General features: G+C 42.5%; 1 long non-coding RNA gene across 1 annotated transcript in view; it reads right to left on the bottom strand.

Annotated features, from left to right (window-relative positions):
* Positions 1-367: 367 nt before the first annotated feature.
* Positions 368-23,302, bottom strand: part of LOC146855653 (uncharacterized) — a 53,706-nt gene continuing 30,771 nt past the window's right edge. The window contains exons 2-3 of the long non-coding RNA XR_014981361.1: positions 11,806-11,871; positions 368-3,177 (exon numbers count right to left, since the gene is read on the bottom strand). This is a non-coding gene — a long non-coding RNA (uncharacterized LOC146855653). The remainder of the gene's footprint in view (positions 3,178-11,805; positions 11,872-23,302) is intronic.

The raw sequence follows: 23,302 nt of genomic DNA on the forward strand, positions 1-23,302 counted from the left end.
ACGGCATTCATTGAGATCTCACAGACACAAATTGCTACTGCTGAGGTACGTGAGGAAACAACAGGCACGCAGGTAACATCCGATTCAAACATTGCTGATGTGACCAATGCTGAAGGCGATAGTTCACATCTATGTGCAGTTAGCCTTCTAAACGAGGTATTCTTACTTTCACCTACAACGGTAGACAAATTTTTATGAACAGAAATAGAAGATTTCATGTTTTCTCCAGGCACACTGACTTTTGATTCAGGCACACAGTGTTCCGATGAGAATATGAATTTGGCCTTCATTCTCGTCAAAGGACTAACTTTGGAACTTTTTTCCTATGATTAATTTTGTTTTCCAGATTTGTATTTTTCATTTTTTTGGCACAGTAATCTGCTTATGGTAGAACTATTGAATTTTTTGAAAACTTTCAGGGACATTATACCACCTTGTCACATCAACAATTGATTTGTGTTAACCTGATATGAAATGGTTTCGCCCCTTTTTTCTTCTGTGTTAACGAGCCATTTCATCCTTTGTATATATTTATGATTCATTCTTGTTGGCATTTTCAATGTACGCATATGCTTAGAATTGAACATTGCTTTTAATATGTACAGCACCTTATGCATAGCAATGGGTTTGTAATGCATTTTTAGGACATATGCTTTTTAGATCTGTTTTAGCATGTTTTCGATTATCAAGCAATATTCTCTTTTAGACATGTTTAGGATTTAATAATGTCGTTCATACGAAATTGGAGTGGGTGTTGTGTGTAGATTTAGATTCCGTATATAGGTTTCCTGATTTATGCCCTTACATAGGTACAATTCATATTGCCCTTATTTAGGCATAGAAAATCCAGACCTTATTTAGGCATTGTCCATGCTAACCAAATACAGGCATGGTCTCCTACATCCGTCCTTCCACGCCACAACGAGTTCTTGGAAAACCGGGCTCTTAAGCCTTTATGAATTTCCCTTGCTTGGATATTGATTTCTCCAAGAACTCATTTAGTATGCATGAACATCTATTCCTTAGGGGTTCATTCATGACGTTCCGATGCCCGACTTTTACTTCAATACAGGCATTCTTAAATACCTTCAAGGTATAAATATACCTGTACTTGCCCTGGCAAACCACAGTCCCGGCACGATCCAGCTCGACTGCCTACTTGCGGTTCGCCACGGCAAGTTCGGAAGGAAATCGAGTTCCAGCCTGACACACGGACCAGACGCTGTCATCCTCTTCGCAGAGAATCCAGCTCCAGTGTTTCTGACTCCCCTTGCGGGATGTTAGATATCGAGTCCTGGAAAAGAGATTCCAACCTCGCACATTTTAAGGTATGGAGCAGACTAGAACTTAGAGAAACTTTTGGCAACTCTTGGCAAAACTAAAGCTATAGATATAGGTAGCTATACTTTAGAAAACTTCTTACCTCGTACTACACTTAGGTTAGGTACACTGGGTAGAACTATTTAGAAGCATCAGATGAGTATCCACATTTTAGCCTGTGTTATTTATGTATGTAATTTAATTAATATAGGTCATAGCTACAAACCATGCTATTGCAGTATTATTTTATCTTACTGCTAACTCTGTACATATTGTACTTCGCAGCCTGTCTTACGATTGTAGCAGTTCATATCTCTTGCATGAGAAATAAGACTGTTCAATAAACCCTTTTTATTGAAAAGCCTGTCTCTCTATTTCTGTGCAACTCTGTAGAAATAAAGCATGCACGATTGACTGAGTGAAACTGTTATCTATTGTTTCCACGGCTCTGAGATTGTTCCGACTCTAAGGGAAACAAAGTTGTCATGTTTATGCGGTTGTCAGAAACTAATCCCTTCTTGTATATTCGAGAAGTTTCTAGTGACCTCTGAGTTAGCTGGCACACACAAGTAATTAAGTTTAATGTACTCGATAGAGACATACTGACCTTAGTCCTATGTCAAATCTATAGTGTATATTATTCCAATGCGCAGAGCCTATCAGGGATATAGGAACTACACTACACATTAAAGAAGATTTTAAATTAGAATTCAAATGATGGAAAAAGTTTTTTCTATCTGCTCACCAACTGAATTCATCACTTATTAAGTGTAATAAGATATTGCAGTGTTAGGTTAAGGGCAGGTAGCCTTGCCACAGTGAAACACAACTTTATACGATTTTCACTGTCGGGACATTTAAAATTTAAGCAAAAGACACACAGCTGATGGCTGGGATGTAGAACAAATCACAACATTTTCCCCCAGTCAAGAGATCTGGGTTAAATCCATCATTCTTTTGCTAACCTTGCCACCCCAGTTTAGACCTGGCCATGTGCAAATCAGTCTTGACCCTGTCCCTTATGGGAACAGTCCAGCCCGAACAGCCAAGCCAGGTGCTCCCAGCCGGCAGATCCCAGCTGATGAGGGATGAAAGCCCAAAAGCAGTCCTAGGATGCTTGTTTCCAGTCCCGGGAGGACCTGACCCGGCCGTTCGGGCTGGACTGTTCCCATGGGGCACAGGGTCAAGACTGATTTCCATATGGCTGGGTCCAAACTGGAATGGCATGGTGAGCAAAACAACGATAGATTTAGGCCCAGATCTCTCTACTGGGGTGAATGTATGACATTGTTCTGCATTCTGTCCATCAACAGTTCTTTTTGCACTTGTCACCCCGAGTGAGACGGGTATGCTCAGACGTGAGTCCCGTGCTCTCCATGCCACTGGACTCAAGCTATCCTGGCTGAAGAGGGGTGATACCCCGAAACAGGTCCTAGGATGCTTGTTTCCAGTCCAGGGAGGACCTGGCCTGGCAGTTCGGGCTGGACTGTTCCCATGGGGCACAGGGTGAAGACTGATTTGCATATGGCTGGGTCCAAACTGGAATGGCATGGTGAGCAAAAAAACGATGGATTTAGGCCCAGATCTCTGTACTGGGGTGAATGTATGACATTATTCTGCATTCTGTCCATCAACAGTTCTTTTTGAAACGTGACAGTGAGCACTGTTAAGAGTGCCAGGAATATCGCTTCTAACATTTTTTGCTGCTAAAATTTAGCTTTACTTACCCATTGCGCATTTTGCACGTCCGCCAACCAGGGTGAGTTGGTGTACTTCCGCCTGTCGGAGCAGGTCACCTAATGCACGACATCTTGGTCAGCGTTCTAGCTGATTTTGTCCAGATCGCTCCCCACCAACCTAAGGAAGGGGAATACAAGCGTGCAGCGATTGAAAATATTTGATGTGTGCGTGACGTCCACATTACTGTAAAATTGAAACGGGATTGAAACAGAACACTGCCTAGCACAATTGTGTAGTGACTGGTTTTCTAGAAATTGATTTTTAAACTTGTTATGGTGATTTTAAACCTGCCTAAGAACGTTACAGTGAGTACTGTTTAGAGTGCAAGGAATGTCGCTATTAAAATTTTTTGCTGCTAAAATTTAGCTTTACTCACCCATTGCGCATTTTGCACGTCCGCCGACCAGGGTGAGCTGTTGTACTTCCGCCTGTCAGAGCGGGTCACCTAACGCACGCCATCTTGGTCAGCGTTCTAGCTGATCTTGTCCAGAACGCTCCCCCTCTACTTAATATGTAAAGAAGTGGTTCTGTCGGGAGACTGACAATTCCTTTGTTCAAAGTGTGTAATACATCCTGAATTTTTAATTTTCAATAGCAAACATTACAAACTGAATGTAAAAAATGTAGAAAATGGTTCAAGAACACTTATCAAGAACTAAATTGGGATAAATGTAACACCATAAAGACAAAGCAATTTTAGGTAAAAAAAAATGACGATTTTATTGTCTGAATATTATGTATACATATCAATGCATATGGCTGTCAATAAGGCTTAATATGCGTCAGAGGCGGGTCTTCATCAGGACTGGGGGTAGGGAAGCAAGTGTTGACAGCCACAAGGAATAAATGCCCGGGATCTTATTGAGTCAGTGGATTGGGATCTTGAATTGATTCCGATTTTGAGGAGCTGGTAGACCTACACCAGGAGGTTGTGGTTTGAGGATATGATGTTATCTCAAACGTGCTCCACCAGCCGGTGGGAGACGAGATAAACAGTAATTTTGCCAACGCCGCCCTCAAGCGATCGTTACGATATGAAGAGACATGACCTGTTCAGTCTGCTTCTGCTCCTGCAAGTGACTTGCAGGGCATTTATTCCTTGCGGCTGTCAACACTTGCTTCCCTACCCCCATTCCTGATGAAGACCCGCCTCTGACACATATTAAGCTGCACTTCCGCCCACGGTCGAAACGTCGACGTTGCAGTCACACTGGTCCATGCAGATTCCCTGACCCCCATTATAAAGTCATGCTTGTATGAATGGACAGTTCAACATAACTGTTTTTAGGTCTCGCCAGACCAGCGCAGAGAGGGCTCCAAAAAGTGCTACCAGGCCAGCCTAGAGCTACAGTGCATGTGCGCGGGCGCGCGCGCTGTGCTTTACCGCGATTACTTTCACTTTCGCGGCTGCTTTGATGTTTGATCGTGATCGCGATCACTTTCACTTTCTCGGCCGCACGCCCGCTTTGCATAGCCAATAGGTCTCGCTTTTGGGACCTTATAAGTATTTAGTTATGCAACTGTTGCATGGCTAAACACTTATAAGGTCCCAAAGTCGAGACCTATTGGCTATGCCAATGCTTGTTTGTATTGTCGTATATGTTACCCATTGTATAGTATATGTATATCACTTTTTCACCTATCACCACAAGTCACCTTTGCTGAACTTCAATCACTTCATCGCCGTGTATTGTATTGCCTTATTGACAGCCATATGCATTGATATGTATACATACTATTCATACAATACACTAGTCATTTTTTTGACCTAAAATTGCTTTGTCTTTATGGTGTGTTCCATTTATCCCAATTTAGTTCGTGAAAAGTGTTCTTGAACCCTTTTCTACATTTTTTTACATTAAGTTTGTAATGTTTGCTATTGGAAATTACAAATTCAGGATGTATTACACACATTGAACAGAGGAAATGTCACTCTCCCGACAGAACCACTTCTTTAAATATCATACATACCCAGGTTCTGAGGGACATAGGGTTACCCCATTATTGCTAATGGCCCACTCTACTTAAGGCAGGGGAATGCAAGTGCGCAGCGGGCGTGCTGCTGGCATGCCAGAGACAAGCCCGTCTGCGCCCATCCGCGCACCGACCGCGCACAGCACAGCGCCAGCCAAGCTGCCCGTCAGTAAAACCATATACCCGGTAACAGCAGAATTCGCTACTCAAGGAAACAACTTTTACACATAGGTAAGCGAGATGTTATGGGCCCTATGGCGGCTAAGCTGGGTAAAGGAAACATCTCCTTGGCAGGCCCTCCTCCAGATAACCTAAAATGTGGGCTAATCAATGTCAGATCCTTAGTCAAGCATCATCAAGAGATCTTTATTATGTTGGAATTTCATGACTTTGATGCTTTGTTTCTGACAGAAACATGAACTTGGAGTGACTCAATAGTGGGATTAGGGCTAGCTTGCCCCTTAGGGTACAAAGCTTTTCATAAGCCCCGAATAAATGGAAGAGGAGGAGGGGTCGGAGTAATATTTAAAGAAAAATTGAATTTTACTCCACTTCTAATCGATGATGTTGAGGGTGCAGAAGTTTTAGGGTTCTCCCTGAAGGAAGACAGGGGACAGGTGTACACAGGGATTGTGTGCTACAGGCCCCCCGGAGGACAGAGCACTCAATGTCAGGCACTGATTGACATTGTGTATAATATGTCATTAACCCACTCTAGGTTGATTTTTTTGGGTGACTTCAATCTCTGAATAATGGGGACATGAACATGGCACTCAGAGAACTAGTACAAGCATGTGAGAGTCTCAACATGCAACAATTAGTGTTAGAATCCACACACCAAAGAGGCCATATCCTAGATTTCATATTTGCCAAATTCCACCGAGGCCAGAGTGGTCGAAGTACTGCCTCTATGTTGGACTGATCACTTCTTAGTCCAGTTTCTGCTAGTCCTACCTAGAGCATATAATAAAGTGACCTACCCTGGGAATTTTCGACAGGGAAGGGAATGACACAGACTACTAAAAAAAAAAAAAAAAAAATCCCATTATTAACGGAGACAAATCTATTTGACTCCAATAAATCAGTGGGAGAAAATTATTTAACCATTTGCGCTCAAATAAATGGGACTGTGGAACAAAGAATACCAGTAAACAGGCTAAAGAATAGAGATAAACCGTCTGCCCCCTGGTATAGTGAGGATTTGGGATTACTGCGGAAGGAATGTAAACAGGCAGAAAGAAAATGGAGGAGGCTCTATGCTGAATTAGATAAAAGAAACTACAACACGCAACTCAATATGTATAAGGAAGCAATTGTTAGATCAAAGGCCGAATATTATGCAAAATCTATCCTAGAAGCACCGAATAAGGCAAGAAATTTTTTTACCATAGTAAAGGACTTATCTAAGCCGGCCTGTGTAAGTGACAAGACCATAGTTACGCAGAAGCTATGCGACGATCTGGCAATTTATTTTGATGAAAAGATTAATAAAATCATTGGCGGCCCCAACCTAAAGAACCAGATCGGGGTGGAGGATGAAAATAAGCCACATAGGAAGGAGGAGAGTGATTTATTAGCGCTAACTGTGTTAGAGAAACTAGACGAGAGCATAGACAGAGACCGTCAGCCTACTCTGGAGTGGTTTCAATCTCCCACAGAGGAAATGTTTACTAATGTAGCTCTGACTGTCTCTTCCGGGTCACCATTGGACCCCCTCCCACAGAGGATTTGGAAGGAATTCAAGTCGGAACTCTTCCCCTGGTTACGCCAAATCTGCTGCCAATCATTGAGCAACGGTGATGTCCCAGAATGCTGGAAACAGGCACTAGTGACCCTGTTACTCAAGAAACCAATACTTGATCCCCTTTGTCCGTCTAGCTATAGACCCATCTCTTTCTTACCATACCTGGTAAAGATTCTTGAGCGAGTGGTCAGCAAATCCCTGTCCAATTATCTAGAGGACAATCATCTATTGGATGAATTGCAATTCGGATTCCCTTCTGAGCACGGAACCGAAACAGCCGTAGTGACTGTGTTTGATGATTTGAGAATGCGAGCGGACAATGGTCAATCAGTCGTATTAGTGCTGCTAGACATGTCAGCAGCATTTGATACGGTGAACCATAGCATTCTGCTAAAAAGACTTAGAAACATCGGTGTCAAAAGTCAAGTTTTGAATTGGCTTGAATCCTATTTATCGGACAGGACCAAGGCAGTGAGTATTCAACCTTTCACATCTCCGAAGACTTCTGTCCAACACGGGGTCCCGCAGGGTTCAGCAATTAGCCCGATTTTATTCAATATATACTTGCGTCCACTTATTCCTATCATCAAGTCCTTTGGAATAGAACTAGTCAACAACGCTGATGATACACAACTTGTGTTCTCGTTGGAAGGAAATCAAACTATCCTCATGGATAAATTTCATAAGTGCATGGAGAGTACCACAAACTGGCTTAGAAACAACTTCCTCCAATTCAATTGAGACAAAACAGAAGCTGTATATTGCACTACGAGCAAAATAGCTCGTCCCCTATCTGTTGATTTCCAGATCACCCCAACAGACACTCCGCTGATCCCAGCCAAAACAGTACGTAATCTGGGGGTGCTGATAGACAACAATCTTCAATTGGGCTCACAAGTAAACAAAACAGTTGGCACCTGATTTTTTTCTGATTAGAGCTTTACAAAAGAGTCTCCCGCTACTGCCAGTCTCAGCCAGAATACAAGTAGTAAAGAGCGTTATTCTGAGTAGGCTGGACTACTGTAACTCTCTATATCTTGGAGCTCCAAATTCCTTGATACTAAAGCTACAAAGAATTCAGACAATAGCAGCAAAGCTAGCTTTAAACCAGCAGCACAAGTCCTCTGCATCTTTGGCCCTAAGAGATCTTCATTTTCTTCCAATTCGGCAGAGGATACATTTTAAATCTCTCTGCGTCGTTTTTAAGGCAGTACATGGTCTGGGTCCTAGACCACTGCAGAGAAAATTCTCGTGGTGTACTCCCCCAAGAAACCTCAGTTCGTCAACAGCAAATCTGGTCAGCACTACAACATTTAAAAGAACTAGGACAGGAGGGAGAGCCTTCAGCTCCGTGGCCTCACAGCTGTGGAATGAACTTCCAACCGACATTAGGCAAAGTGAGAAATGAATGCAATTCTGGAAGGAACTGAAGACTTGGCTGTTCCCGAGGGAGGAGAAATACACAGATGTAGTTTTTTACCAACTTACCCCGCAGTCTCACATTGGTTCATTCCCTCCATTCAATTTCTTGTATACCTCATCTTAGGGTGGCCAATTAACTACGCCATATAACAAAAAGGTACTTTCTCAGCACCAGGATACCCGTTGGGTGATACTGCGCTATATAAATTCAGTTTACATTACGTGTACATTCTACTTCTTGCTGTGTTATGAGAATTGTTTTTATATGTTTAAACTGATTTTATGCTGTAATGAAATAGGCTTGACGAGATTTTATCTGGCTGTAATAATTCCGAAAAACTGTACATTAATGATTATTTTATTTACTGTAAGTTTTAGGGAAACAATTTTCTTAAATTAACTTTTACTACCACTCCTCATACTGAAATGTCGCAGCATTTTGGACAGTCTTCATTAAGGGCTTCCTCAGCGCTACGAAGACAAGAGAACCTGAGCCTAAAAATGTAACAATCAACATACCACTTTTCTCAAGGTCGTAACAACGTATTCATAAGCACACCAGTCAAATCCACAGATTGATGGGCCAGAGACCGGAAATTGCCATAAAAGCCAAAATCTTGGAAACCAGAGAGACCAACATATCTATTGACTGAAAAACTTCATATTACTGGAAAGGCCAAGTAAATCAAACTGATGTGCCAAGCAAGCATAAATTGTCATGGGGCTGAAGGTGCATGCGAAACAATGATTAATACAATTGGAACAGCAGCACCACTACAAGGCCAACACAACAAGTTGCCTGGACAACTTCTGCCAAACTGATCCTCAACCTGTCCAAGAGGACACGCATCACCCATATCCTGAACACACTTTCCATGCCAGTGCATACATGCCGGTGAAAAGCACCATGCTGATGAAACCTTGAACTCAATCAATTAAATGGATCATCTTGCATATGAAGTGATCATAAGATAACATAAATTAGTGACCGCACTGCGTCCAGTATACTCCATTATACTCCATTTTCCCAATGTGTTATGCGGATTCTCATGCATTTTGATCCCAAAAAATATATATTTTACCTATATGGTGGTAGCATGTAGCATTCTAAATATTAATAATTATCTTGCACACCACCGCTACCACAAACTTAAACCTGGAGTAAAAGATGCAAAAGGATAACCCAAAAATTCAAATGCATGACAACAAAGGTGCCCGTAAATTGGAAATAATTATAACCAGATAAGGAATGAATCTTGGTCTTAACTGTAGACTTCTCTAGATAAAATACAAGATAAATGTATGGATTATTGGGCAATATTGCTCATGGGAATCTAGGGGACCTTATTTGTGCAGGGATTACCAATTGGGACTGGGTGGAGCTAGGAGACTTTGCTCAAAACTTCTTGCAAGAGTGCCAGCATTTCGAATCCGCTGCCTCATCCACGATAAGGAAGTGAACTTTCGCACGTCATATGCATTGCATGATGGGAAAGCATCAAATGATTTATCACGTTAAGGTAGTGGCCATCTTCAGTGGAGAAGAAACTTTTAAACAGGCAAAGATTTAGCTGGAAACCTAATTCTTGGACATATTTAAACAGGTGCAATCAATTTATGCATTGGAAAAACAGCTGTAACATCAGCTAATAAGGGCAAAATCAAAATTATGAAGATTAAACAATGGAATCATCTTTGGTACAGAACACGTCAAGATTCTGTCAATAAACCACTGTCTGAACATCATCAATAATTCACATACAAACTGAAAACCAAAATAAATATACTGTAAATGTTGCAACCATATCGTCAAAGTTATTCATAAGCATTATATCAGGGGCCCTATTTCATTGAAATCATTCAAACCACATGTAGAATTGAATGATAATATTGGCCTCTGTATTTGCAAGCAATGATGAAATGGAACAACCCCTGGGGTTGCGATGCAAGAGAAAGATGACTGACCAATTAAGATAGTCTTCTGTGTGATACATGCTGCAGTGGTAGGCCTAAGGCTTGTTTTACAGGGCTACTTCAGTGAGTGACACAATGAGTGCTGCAGCCCACCAGTAGCATTTAATTTACAGTCCTTGGATACATGTAGTAGTATATTCTACAGACTCATTAATAAATTAAATGGACCAATCAGGTATAGCATTTTCGCCATTGATGGTAGTGAGAGTACAAGCACTTTACCACTGGTTAGCAGGAGTAAAGTGTGCAGAGTTCTAATGACAACAAGAATTGGTTCAGCTAGAAAAGACAAAAATCTGGGGTAATACCATCATTTCCAACAGGTGTGTCCACCCTAATGGGAGTTTTCATCACTAATGCCGGAAAATCCTGGAAAGATCATCAGCATTGGCTTGGTCAATATCGGGGCGATGTTCTACAATGAAGTCCATTCCCTAAAGGGAGAAGGACCCCCTCAACAGTTTTGGATTGTCATCTCACATTTGAATCAGTCATCTGAAGGGTCGGTTTGAATGTGGAAGTGAGTCCCAAACAGGTGTGGTCTCACCTTTTTCAGTGCCTAGAGCACTGCAAATGTTTGCATCTCATTTGTACCCCACCTTTGTTCCCTGGGAAGTCGCATCTGGCTGATGAAGGTTGCAGGGTGGTCTAAGCTCTCATCATTAAGCTGTGACAAGACAGCCCCCATTCTATGCTCTGAAGCCTCTGTCTGCACCAGGGGCGGCTGGTCATTTTTTTTAAAGTAGTGTGTGTGAGGATTTACTCACCTGTGTGGGGCCAGGACGTCCTTCCATTGAGAATTCTCGACAATACTGGACGTTAAAAAGAAATACCTGTCATACCATGGAAGCTGTACTTAAACCAGCCTGTCTCATTAAACAGGCGGGTCTGAGGAAGACAACGACCCAATCAGAAGCCCCAGGTAAGAGGAAGGAGGAAGTCAAGGAGCAGGAAGCGGATGTGAAGAAGGCGAGCAAAAGGAAGATGAACGTCATGGCGGATGCTGAGAATGAGGAGACAGGACCGAATCAGGAAGCCCCGGAAGGAGTATCCCTGCCGGAAATGCGGAGGACTGGCGCAGGAACGCCGGAGACCACCGAAGACTCCCATGAGCAAGACGAGGACTATCAGCCCTGAGGAGAGAAAGAGGATGCCGAGACTGGACCCCCAGGAGTGGTGGTTTGCCCCGGAGGACACCCAGTGACCGCTGCAACTCAGAAGAGTTGCTTGCAGCGGAGCAGGGTGAGTGGCAAACGTGGGAATCGAGTGGGAGCAGGGTTGGGGGATATCATGGCCATAGTTAACATGGTGCTTGGTGGTGGGGAAAACGTTACCGTCAACCCAACGTGCTAAAATCTGCCCTAATAGAATAAGGGAGGAAACTACAAGAAAGAGTTTGCCTTGAAGCTTTGTTTTTATTATTTTTTTCCTTCTTTGCAAGTTATTTCTTTTTCTTTTCTTTGGGGCACAAAATACATATTTGTTTGTGCATTAAAGCCACCAAACAAAGGAAGCACACAAGTACACCTGTCCCAGATAGGAAGCAGACGGGCACAACAATTTCCAAAGGGGAAAGAAACACACCTGGTGATCACTACTGGCGAGGGGAAGAAATTTAAACCCATACTCACAGCTCCCATTTTTTTTCTATTTGTCTCTTTTATGTGACTCCAGGGCCGCCGCTGGTGTCAAATGACCTGGAAGGAAATGAAGATTGTCATTAGCAGAAGAAAGAGTTTCCCTTATGAATGTATAAACATTTCAAAATCAATAAATATCAACAAACAGACATCATTGAATAATCAAAACAGCATCCTCGCATTCATCTCTGACCCAGTGTCACTGCACCTAAAGGGAGCAAATTTAATGGCCCTACAGTGGAAAGGTACTTCACAGGAAATATGTAAGTAATGTGAGGGTCTGGGACTTAATGGCTCACAGTGAGGGGGGTCAATGCTCCCCACTTGCCAATGGATGAGCTGCCCCTGGTCTGCACTAAGAATTCTTTGGAGAAGTCAGGTGCCTTTAGCAGTGGTGTTGCGCATATGACTTCTTTCAGGGTGTCAAATTATTTCTCACCCACCTCCGTCTATATCACCTTCTTAGGCTACTTCTTGGAAGTCAACTTGGTTAATGGGGGTAACAATGGTGCCATATCAGTTACAAAATCGCCTGTAGTACCCAATGAGGCTAAGGAAGGCTCTCACTTTAGTCTCGGTCTTCGAAGGCTCCCAAGCCATGATAGTCTATATCTTGGGCTAGAGAGGCTGGACCTTGCTTCCACCATCTTGATGGCCCAAATACACAACTGATGCATATCCTATCTGGCACTTACTAGCCTTGATAATCAGGCTTGCCCATTGCGTAGCCTGAAGAACTTTCCAGCTGTGGTGCCGGTGTACATTGCAGCTAGATCTGAACACAGCAAAAAGAAAATCACAAAATAGGAAGTCCTGACCCACTGGATCAAAACCAGCGCCAACCAAACCAAAAAACTATTCACCATCGTCAGAGAGTTCACATGCCCATCAGCCACCGAGAACTCAATCCCCTTCTCACAAGAACTCTGTGACACCCTCGCAGATTATTTCCACAATAAGTTAGTAACCATCTACAGAAACTTAGATCCCCAACCCTCCGACCTCTTCAGCAACCCATCACCCACCACAGTCGACCACCCGCTCACCACATGGGAACAACTCAGAACACCGAACACAACCACTCTTATAAAATCCATCCACTTAGGAACACCCAATGACCCTTGCCCCCGACCAACTCTTCAACCTCTGAAGAGGCGAGATCAGGTACAAGCTCCCCATCATCCTCTACAACTCCATAACCACAGCCACCTTCCCCGATGCATGGAAACACATGGAGATCAGACCCCTCCTCAAAAAACCTTTGGGAGACCACAGCAAGCTCCACAACTACCATCCTATCTCTCTGCCTCCGTTCCCTACCAAAGTCCTGGAGAAGGCCATCAACCTCCAACTCACTGAACACATGGAGAGAAACAACCTACTGGACCCTTCCCAATCAGGCTTCAGAACCAACCACAGCACCAAGACAGCTTTGATCACCGCAACAGACGACATATGTACCCTACTTGATTAAGGAGAATCAGCCACCCATATCCTCCTGTACCTCTCTGCAGCCTTCAACACCGTCTACCACCACAAACTCATCATTTGACTATGCCACATAGGAATCACAGACGATGCACTCAGATTATTCATTCTTTCTCACGGAAAGCACACAAAAAGTCCGCCCCCCCTCACCTCGCAACCCAAGCACACCATCTGCGGCGTACCCCAAGGATTATCCCTCAGCCCAATCCTCTTCAACATCTACATGCCACCACTCATAGACATCGTCCGATTGCACAACATTAACATCATCTCCTATGCCAACAATACCCAGCTCGTCCTCTTGCTCTCAGCAGACCCCACCTCGATGAAGACCAACTTCCATAACTGTATGTTGAAATCCGCCGCCTGAATGAAGGACAGCTGCTTAAAGTTCAACACAGACAAGACTGAAGTTCTCATCTTAGGTAGTCACACCGCTCTCTGAAATAACTCCTGGTGGCCGGCAGAGCTCGGACCCAACTCCATGCTGACAGACCATGCCCGCAACCTCTGCATCATCCTGTACAGTCAACTCTCCATGAAATGTTAGGTCAATGCCGTTTTCTCAGCCTGCTTCCACATGCTCGACAAAGACTTCAGATGACTCCCCATCAGCACCGGGAAAACAGTGACACAGGCCCTCATCACCAGCCGACTAGACTACGGCAACATACTCTATGCAGGCCCCACCTCGGAACTCATGCAAAGACTACAGATGATCCAGAATGCAGCTGCCAGACTGATCTTCAACCTGTCCAAGAGGACACGCATCACCCAGCACCTGAAGGACCTCACCTGACTCCCGGTCCAGAAGAGATGCCAGCTTCTGACCCATGCCTACAAAGCCCTCCATGAAAATGGGCACACATAGTGAACCCTCGCCTGTACTTCCTAGACCAACCAGGATAGCCACTCTGCACACCCTGCCCTTGTACAGATACCACTAATCTGCCACATCCACTCCGGAGGATGATTCTTCTTCCATCTTGCCTCCAAAGCCTGGAATGCCATCCCCCTTCACCTACACACCCTTGCTGACCCTCTTCAGTAAGGGATTCAGACCTCGCTCTTTTATATCTGCAGCACAGCGTCTGGATACCCACTAGGGTGAATAGCCATGCTAGACAAGTACTACTTGATTGAAGGACTGATTTATTGATCCAAGTAGGTGTCACTGAAGTTTTCCAGCCCAGTCACAATTCGGTTGACCAACCTCTGGAAGGTGGCAAAGGCATTCTCAAGCCAAAATGGAATCACTTTAAACTGAAAGTGGCATTGTGGTGGGGGGAGAATGCTGACCTTTGATTTGCCCCCTCAGTCAGGGTGATCTGCCAACACACTGAGGAATTTGGCAGTCCCCAACCGTACAATGAGCTCATCAGCTCTGGGGAGGGTTTGAGCATTAGTCTTGGTGACTGAATTGAGGACACTGTAATCCACACAGAACCTAATAGATTGGTGCACTGGTGGGCAGTCTCGGGTACCAATACCACTGGATTTGACCAGGGACTACAGTAGGGTTCAATCACCCCAAATCATCTTTCACCATGAGTATTTTGACTTAGGGCATACAAATGTGGGGCTTGACGTGGTTCACATGTATGACCATCAAGGGGTTCCTGGATGTCTTGAGGTATTTAAGGCCCAGGGCTCCACAGGTTTCATCACCTACACCGTCTGGCCAAAGTAGCCTTCTGGTTGTACCAATGTTTCAAAACTGTAAAGTAGTCCGAGGCCTCTTTCCAGAAGCACTTCATCTGAGACAGAAGGGCCACAGTGTAGCTCAATACATTGAAAGGGTTCTTAGGAGCTTGCTCCCACCCCTCCTTTACAAGACTGAGGTCTACGCACAGGGTGGCCAAACAGAAGTTCAAATGGACTGAACCCCACTCCCTTTTGAAGCACTTCCCTATATGCAAAAAGAAGGAATGGCAAGAAGATATTCCACTACTTACACTTCATGGGTCCTGGTTTTTTAGTGTCTTATTGAACCTTTCGACAAATCCATTGGTCTCAGGATTGTATGGTGTGAAGACCTTATAGGTTATTCTACATTTGTCCCACATAGACTTCATGAGGCAGGCAAGACGTTGGTGTCCCTGTCAGACACAACTTCCCATCAGGGATCTTCTCACCTCAGGTGCAGTCACCGACCTCAGGTGTATAGCCTCTGGGTACCGTGTGGCATTGTTCACTAACACCACAATGAACCTGTTGCCTTGGGCAGTCATGGGGCTGTTTATGCCCAACCTCTCAAAGCTTGCTTCCTGTTGGAAGTGGCCCTTTTTGCAGGGTTATCCCCAAACTTTTTAGGTCTCGCCTGAGCCATTGCATGCGCTGGTCTGGCAAGACATTCAGTGAGTGGGCTTAAAAAATCCGACCACACACTTTTGCTTGTGGCCTAAAGCTTGCGGTCACGTGCACAGCCGCCATCTGGCTTTACGTCATGGCTCATTAAGCGCATCGCTCCCAGCACCATTACAGATGGATCACTTTTGCCGCTGTGGCGTGCGCACCACTCGCGTGATTTTTTTTATTTCCTTTTAGCGAGCACGCGCCTCCTCGCTCGCACCTCTGCCCGTGATTTCTTTTATCCTTAAGCAATGCTTGTTAATGTATGGATTACTGACTTAAGTGTGACATTTTAAGTAGAGAAAAATCAGATTACTTTGTTTGGTCTGGTTTGAAAGCACATCTTCCACTAGACCTCTTAGCTTCTGTGTGACACGAGAAAATACAGTCTTTCCAGCCAACATGGACGAGTCTAAACCATCTTAAACTCAACCCGGACAAAACGGAGCTGATCTTGACTGGTGGGACCTCTAACCCTTGGTCCTCCGCCTTCTGGCCCCCCAGCCTTGGCTCCCCCCCGGCCCCCTGTGCCTCAGTGAGAACCCTTGGTATCAAAATCAGTAAGGATCTCTCCATGCGCCCTCAGATCAGCACTGTTGTCTCTTCATGTTTCCTCTCTTTACGAATTATCCGTAAGATTTCTCGTTTTTTTTCTGTAGACGCTCTCAAAATAATTGTTTTAGCCATGGTCCTCTCCCGCTTAGACTATGGTAATTGCCTTTATGCTGGTGTTCCCGCCTACGAGCTGCGACGCCTTCAAACCATCCAGAATCAGGCGGCTCGCCTCATTCACCAGCTCCCCAAATTTCACCACGCCTTCCCCCTTCTTAAATCCCTTCACTGGCTCCCCATCATGCACCGTACCCTTTTCAAAATGGGTTGCATAGTCTTCATGGCCCGGGCCCACACTGCCCCTCTCTTCATCAACTCACTGATCACCCCTTACATACCCAGCCGAACTCTCCGCTCCTCCAGCCAGGCTCTCCTCATCATTCCCCGTTTTCGCAAGTCGAGAGCAGGTGGCACTAGGTTCTCTGTCCTTGCCCCCCGCTTTTGGAATGACCTCCCATTTTCCATCAGATCCATTACCTCCTACCCAGACTTTAGGAAGGCACTCAAGACTCACTTGTTCACCCTAGCGTTCCTCTCTCATTGATCCCCCTCACCCCTCCATCCGACTCATGTAATCCTCCAGCGCCAGGAAACCGCTTGATCACAGCGCGCTTTATAAGCACTTTCAACTTCAACTTCAACAGCGCTCTGCATTCTGGGACATGTCGTTTTGTTTGCCCATTAAAGACGGGCTTCCCAGCTTTGTGATGCAAGTTGATCCAGCGAAAAATAAAATCAGGGCCTTTTTTATATTTATTAGTTTAATTTATTATTGTACTGACTTATTTTACTAACCATCCAGGTTGGTCTTTCACACGTTACTCATGGGAACCAGTTGTCCATCCTTATACACAGGTTTAGTTCATAGTGGAATGTTCATAAATACAGCTTTTTGCATATAAGTAACAGATCGGTCTCATTCATAATATCAGTTTGTTATAGAGCAACGTATCAATTGTTGCCAACTTCCATAAGAAAGTACAAAAAGCAACATTAGTGAGAATGGAAGAACAATTATTTCTCACGGTGTAACGTGAACGTACAAGCTTCATAGCATATGTCAGTCTAATGCATTAAAATTAGTAAATAAAATTCACAAATGTATAGGTGCATTATAGATGTTAGCAAATAAAGTTTAATTAATACATTAATAAAACACTTGAATATTATATATCATTCATGAAATTGTTCAGTTGCAAGTACGGCCTAGTACCTCATTTTTAAAGCACTAGCACTCAACTTTAGCTAATAATCATAAATAATTATTTCGTTTTTGGAAATCTAAGTCCTATATGCTCTAAAGGGTATTCACACAAAATGTCCGCTTTCTACATTGTTGCACTAAAGAATTGGACTTCTAAAGCCAGGGTTGCTCTAGTTCGAACGGGGTGTGATTGGTATGCATATTTTGGGGGAATGGTTAGATGTATTCCTCATCTTTCCAACTCGTCTATGTGGCTTGGAAGAAAGGAATGTTTGGTGTATCACCAGGATAGAAACACTGTTTGAATATACGCTCATCAATGGTTAATTTTTGTTTTTTTTTATTGTTTTTTATGTTTCTTTGTGTGATTTTATACAGATTGATTGTGCTTTGGGAGATATCGTTCTTTGTCCTGAAGAAGGTGGTGTTTAAGCAGTTATACCCACCGAACCGCGTCGACGCTCATTGTTAACAGGCATACTGTAGACTGTGATAGACATTTGTTATTATTTGTTAAATTCATTATACAAAAATCAAATGTCATAAAAATGAATTTGGTCTAATGTATCTGCCTGTCTAGACGATTAGAAACAATTTTCCTTGCAGGTTCTCCCAGTATTGTATTACTTTGTTTTGTTCTTAAATTTTATTTGCACACATTTGCTGAACAATGCTTTTTAACCTTTTTAACTGTTTTAGTAATAAAAGAATTGTATTTTTTCAGCCCTGGGCCCTCGATGGTGTTGGTGTTATGTTCTGGTGATATGATTACTTGTATGAGTGTATATGTTTAGGTGAACTAGGTTGCCCAAAGGGGATTTCTTTTTGACTAAGGTCTATTTGGTGCCCTACTCCTTTGGCCGTAAAGGGGGCCCCTCTCATTCTTTGTGAGACACATCGGGGGTGTTACAAACTGTATTCTGGGCGCGCACTCGCTCATTAAAGAAGGGTGATTGATGGAAGTTAAACAAAACTAAGAGGTGGCAGTTGATCACGCTTGCAAGCAGGGTACAGAGGATTACCGCAATTCATTTTTAAAGTGAACTGTAACCAAAGAACATTTCATTTTTTTTTTTTTTTTTTTTTTTTTTTTATTGAGCTTGATCTGTTTCATTCAAACAAACAAGATATATGTATTCTTAATACAACAAGAAGTACATCAGTTTAGAAAAACAAAATCATTACAGCACAATACGAATGCACAATTAATATAAAATATAGAAAATGCAAAGTAAATCTCTACATGTTTTACATCATCAAATCATATCAGCCCTTCTCTCTACAGGGGGGTGATCATACATTGGAATACCAGTTGGAAATTGGGGCCCAGATCTGGGTACCCCGGAGTCTAGTTTTCCTGCCTCTTGTACTATATATAGCTGTCTCCTGCTTATAAATGGCAAGAAATCGGCTAAGCCACATCTGAAAAGTAGGTACATTGGGATCTTTCCAACAAGCAGCCAAAATGATACGAAAAACGGCTGTGCCCAGGAAGACAATCCTCTGTTCCTCCAAGCTGTACCCCAAAGATTCGTCAAAACCTAAAAGAAATAGGGTTGCGGAGGATCTAAGATTCCGCCCGAATATTTGAGTCCAAAATCCTCCAATCAATGTTTGCAAATTATCCAATTTTGGACATTCAGCAAACATATGAATTAAATTTGCCTGTCCCTGTCTACATCTAGGGCAGCAATCATCTAGTCGCATTCCCCAGGTAAAAAGTTTGGCCGGGGTAAAATAAAGGTTGTAAATAGTTTTGAAATATTGTGCTTTGAGATTGGGCGCTAAAAATAATGTTGTGTAGAGAGTTAAGGAGTAGTCAATATCTACATCTGGGTTTCCAAGTTTTTGTGCCCAGGATCTCTCCACACGATCTAAATCGTCTTTAGAGGATTGAGAGAAAATATCATATAAAGTGCCTATCCTAGTGGCTCGTTTCTCAATAATAGAAAAAAAAGGAAAACTATCTAAGTTGATATTAAGTTTTGATTTCCGTATATTAGTAAAGACTTGAAAATATTTTAAATAATCTGTAGATGGAATATCAAATCTCTGCTGTAGTCCCTCAAAAGATGGAATAAAATTTTGTCCAAGAAAATGACCAAATGTATATATGCCTAAATTCTCCCATCTCCTAGAGACATTATCTATCATAGATGATGAAATGATCTTGCTATGCCACAAAGAAGTATATCTTGTTATTTTGGGTATACCTAATTGTTTTGCGGCAAGTTTCCAGGTTTTCCATGCGTCTCCAATCACCTTAAACTTGGTCTTTTTGTAATAAGACGCTTCCAGTTGTCTCAGAAATAGCCCTTGACATTTTTCACCCAATCCCAGTTCAAAAATGGAAGGAATATAGGAGTCTATGTTGGGTAGATTGGTCGGTTTAACTTTAAAGAGAGGGCCCATTTGTTGAAGTAAAGTCGCCCAGAGATAAAATGTCAGGTTCGGGATACCAAGGCCACCTCTATGTACAGAGAGAGTTAATAATGGTAATGCTCTCCTTATTTTACCGTAGTTCCATATAAATTTAGATATCGTGGAGTCTAAGATTTTGATAATACTACCGTCGGCAATCAATGGAATAGCCCGGAACAGATAAAGTATTCTTGGAAATATACTCATTTTGATATAATTCGCTCTCCCGATTATTGAGAGATGTAGGTTATCTACCCTCTTCAGATCTGTTTTTACTACCTTAATCAAAGGATCATAGTTAAGCCGGTTAATCTCTTTTACCTCAGGAGAAATAATTACACCAAGATAAGTTGCATTTCTAACTTTGTAAGGACTTTCAAATATGGTATTATTTGTACATACCACCATGGTTTTGTCTCTATTAAGTGAGTAGCCGGAATACACACCAAAATCCTGGGTTATTTGTTCTATTTCTGCTACTGCTTCGTCTGGATTCGTTGTAAGCACAGCAATGTCATCGGCATATGCCAATATTTTTGTAGAGTATGAGCCCACCGTAACTGGTTGTATTTGGGAGGAGTTAAGGAGCTTTAAAATTAAAGGATTAATCACTAGGGCAAATAATATCGGGGAGCAAGGACAGCCCTGCCTAGTGCCTCTTTTTACCTCTATAAACTCTGATTCAAAGCCGTCAATATATAGTTTAGCTCTAGGGCTGACATACAGAGCTTTTAAAGCTTTGACAAAGCCTGGGCCGAAGTTATTGTATTCCATTATTTCCCATAAGAACCGCCAAGACACTCGGTCAAATGCCTTTTCGGCATCGAGTAAGACCATTGACATCTCTCCCCCCATGACGCCCATGATGTCAAATAAGGCAATGACTCTACGGGGATGGTCAGTTGTTCCTCTCCCCGGGATGAAACCGTGTTGCCATGGGGATACAAGATGTTCAATGATCCCCCTCATTCGATTTGCAAGTATCTTGGAATATAGCTTTGAGTCAGAGTTTATAAGTGAGATAGGTCGATATGAAGATGGAAGCTGGGGAGGTTTCCCCTTTTTTGGAAATATTGCTATGTTAGTATGTTTCCAAGACTCTGGTGTAGCTGAGTGATATTGTATTCCTAAAAACAGGTCTAGTAAATAAGGGAGTATCTGTTTGCCCAGCACCTTATATAACTCTAAAGGGATCTTGTCAGGACCAGCCGCTTTCCCATTAGCTAGATCCGACAAAGCAGTTTCTAACTCTACCATTGTGATTTCTTTCTCTAGTTCTTCTCTATCTCCTTGATCAAGTACTCTAGATAGCTCTGATTCCGGCAACCACTCGCTTAGAAAGGTTTTCATATCTCTTGTAGATAGATGCTCGTTATCATTTTGATATAGTTTTTGGTAGTATTTTCGAAAGACATCTACTATATCTTGAGGGGAGGTATACTGTTGGCCCTCATATTCTATATTCTTTATTTTGTTGTATGTCTCTTTTTGTCTAGTTTTGAGAGCTAGTTGCCTCCCTACTTTTTCCCCTGCTTCATAGATTCTGTTTCTATTGGCTTGATATATTTCCGCTGCTTTTTGCGTTAACGAGCTATTAATTTCGGTTTTTAAGATCAATAATTTTTGTAGTGTGTCAGAGGTTGGTGTTCCTTGCTGGATTTGTTTGGCATGTACTATTTCCAAGTTGATAAGTGCCGCCTTATGTTGCTTATTAATATTGTCCTGAGTTTTCTTACATTTAGCAACATACGCTATAGTCTCTCCTCTGATTACTGCCTTAAAACAGTCCCATACACTAAATCTGGGTGCACTATATTGATTGCAGTCGAAAAAAGATTGAGAAACTGATGTAATATAGTTAATATAATCTGGGTTCAAAAAAAGCTTCCGGTCGAACGACCATTGGATATTAGATCTATTAAAACTATCCAATTCAAAAATTAATGTAAGTGCATTGTGGTCAGAAATAGTTTTGGGATCTTTAATTATATCAATTAAGGCTGTCCTATGTATTGATGTCATAATATAGTCTAATCGAGCATACTTATTGTGGGGGTAGGAGTAATAGGTAAAGCCATTATCATTCTGCCTCAAAGTGTCCCAAGTATCCCTTAAATCATGACTATCCATCAGACAAGATATTGCCCTATAGACTTTAGGTTTCCGGCCACTATAGTTCCGTGGGAGTCTATTGTTTACTAATTTTTCTATATTTATGTTAAAATCACCACACAGGATAAGTGGACCCGCCCAAGAAGCCAGTTCTAGTTCAAGTTCAATAAAGAGTTGTGGGTCGTCCAGATTAGAACCGTAAAGTGAGCAAATGGTTATATCCAATTCCAGTTGAACCACAACCCACCTACCATATTTGTCGACAAGTCGACGTCTAGGGCTCCCCAAACCGGGTTTTGCCAAAATAGCAACCCCACGCGTTTTAGATGTTTGAGATGTTGCTGCATCAGGTTATATCCAGGAAATTTTAACAAATTTTTCTCGCATCCAGCTATGTGAGTCTCCTGAATACACAGAATGTCGACTGGGTCCTGACGTAGCAGTTGAAACAGTTGGGCCCGCTTTCTCCCATCATTGAGACCCGCTACATTCCAACATCGTAGTTTTACTCTCCCCATTCAAAACTATTCCCCATTGGACCAATACCACCAAAGCTAAATAATTTGCGCCACCACCAGCCAACTTTGCATTCGATATTTACTCCGTTCCAATCAATCAAAATAGTTGATGTAAAACTCCAGTCACTTACGTAGATTATAATAACAAAAAAGCCTTTAAAGGTTCCTATACTACAGATCAAGCTCTTTTCTGCATTTTTCCCCCCCGTATCCCCTCCCGCCCCCCCTCCCAGCAGACCCCTGCACCCAACCCTCCACCCTCCCCCACCCATGGTGTGAGGCAATTAGACTCTATAAGAGTCTTTAGTGATGGAGAGATGCTCCCAAGCCACCCAAAAAAAAAAAAAAAAAAAAGAAGAATGGGATAAAAAAAGGGGCCCAAAAAAAATAATAAGGAAGATATAGAGAGACTTATAGAAGCAAATAAAGACTAGTAATTCTTATATATCTTTATGTCATTCTATCCTTCTATCAATCTATCTTTATCAACTCCGAATGATGTCCAATCCACTCTCAATTCTCTCCCTTTTCGTCAGCTCTTATTTCCAAAATTCTCGATTCTCTATTCTGTATATATCAGTGTTTCAGTATAACAGGCTTCTTCCCATTCTCGATATCACTGATAGACCATTAAGTGATACTGTCCAAAAACTCTTTGGCTTTTACTTCCGAAGTAAAAAATTTGGTCTGGCCATTGTATATAACTTTCAACTTAGCAGGGTTATTAAGATAAACTAAGGCTTTCTTCTCCATAAAAGGTTTAATAAGTTGTCGCAAACGC

The sequence above is a fragment of the Triturus cristatus genome, chromosome 4_1 (assembly GCF_964204655.1).
Source record: "Triturus cristatus chromosome 4_1, aTriCri1.1, whole genome shotgun sequence".
NCBI classification, from domain to species: domain Eukaryota; kingdom Metazoa; phylum Chordata; class Amphibia; order Caudata; family Salamandridae; genus Triturus; species Triturus cristatus.